At 45.4% G+C, this 1,569-nt stretch overlaps 1 pseudogene; it reads right to left on the reverse strand.

The window, feature by feature from the left end:
• Nucleotides 1-783: 783 nt before the first annotated feature.
• Nucleotides 784-1,142, reverse strand: LOC100601496 (annotated as a pseudogene).
• Nucleotides 1,143-1,569: the final 427 nt, after the last annotated feature.

Genomic DNA, 1,569 nt, shown 5'->3' on the forward strand with positions numbered 1-1,569 from the left:
TCACTGCCTTTTACCTGCAGGCTAGGAGTATTTACCTTTCACCAACTCTCTGTTGCTTACACCATCAACTTGTGGAGAGCTCTGGGCCTGAGAGATGGATGTGGGGGTGACTGGAACCTCAGTTCTCACTCAGCCCCTTTGTCACTCACTCTCTGCCTCAGCATTCACAGCTTAACAAAGACAAATGCAGCCTTCCGGTAGACCCACAAATGGAAGCTATCAGGACCATGGCAGAAGCTGATTCACATTCCATGGGGGCACGCGAGGTTTTCCAAGACCCAGCCTCCTCTGCGTTTTAATTTGTAGAAATACTGGACTGTCTGTAGCTCCCCAAACTCACCAGCCTTTGAACGTGTGCTCCCAGCACAAAGCTGTTTCCCACATCCCCTCAGCTCCATACAACCCCTCCACATTACTCATAGAGGAAAATCTATTTACAGATTTTGCTTGCTCAGATGCAACAGCCCCTAGGATGGCCTTCTGACTTCAACTACCTCCTCCTTATCCCTGTCTTAGTCTGCTCCGGCTGCCATAGCAAATACAACAGACCCAATCGCTTAAGCATCAGACATTTATCTTCTCACACAGTTCTGGAGGTCGGAAGTCTAAGAGCAGGTTCCTGGTAATGGCTCTCTTTCTGGCTTGTAAATGGCAAGTCTTCACCATGTCCTCACGTAACCTTGCCTCAGGGCCTGCCCACACAGACAGAGGGAGATCTCTGGTGTATCTTTCTCTTCTTTTCTTGTTTTTTTAACTGGTAACCAATTTATTAAAATAGTTGACTTAAGTATCTGCAATGGTGGTTTCAACCTCAAGTCCTCGCTCAATACTGATGGAAGTCATCTGCTCAACAATCTCAGAAGGGCTGTGCAAGTCAATGAGTGGCTTGTGGATTTTCATCTGGAAATGATCCCATCTCTTAGAACTTTCACCTCAAGGAGTTTTTCTTGTAGTAATTCTCAAAGTCTTGGTAGGCATTCTAACTGGTCCTTTCACTTCGGGATTCTTTTCCTTTGCTCCTCTGTTCAAGTCAGCACACATTTCTCCAGAGATTTTATGTGGCAGCTCATTAACGTGATTCAAATTCAGTGAATCACCACCTCCAGCTCCATGGGTGTTTTTCCGGGATCTTTAAAAGCCATGGCTGCAGCACAGCTTCTTGACCGACTTGTTCATTGGCGAGAGTGAACAGTAGTGAATCAGGAGCAAAAAGCTATTCTTTTTTTTTCCCCATAGGTTATTGGGGAACAGGTGGTGGTAGGTTACATGAGTAAGTTATTTAGTGGTGATTTGTGAGATTTTGATACACCCATCACCCAAGCAGTATACACTGCACTCAGTTTGTAGTCTTTTATCCCTCACTCCTTCCCACCCTTTCCCCCTGAGTCCTCAAAGTCCACTGTGTCATTCTCATGCCTCTGTATCCTCATAGCTCAGCTCCCACTTATGAGTGAGACCATATGACGTTTGGTTTTCCGCTCCTGAGTTACTTCACTTTTAGTCTCTAATCTGACCCAGGTTGCAGCAAATGCCACTAATTCATTCCTTTTTATGGCTGAGTAATATTCT

This window comes from Nomascus leucogenys, chromosome 25 (assembly GCF_006542625.1).
Source record: "Nomascus leucogenys isolate Asia chromosome 25, Asia_NLE_v1, whole genome shotgun sequence".
In the NCBI taxonomy this organism is placed as follows: Eukaryota; Metazoa; Chordata; class Mammalia; order Primates; family Hylobatidae; genus Nomascus; species Nomascus leucogenys.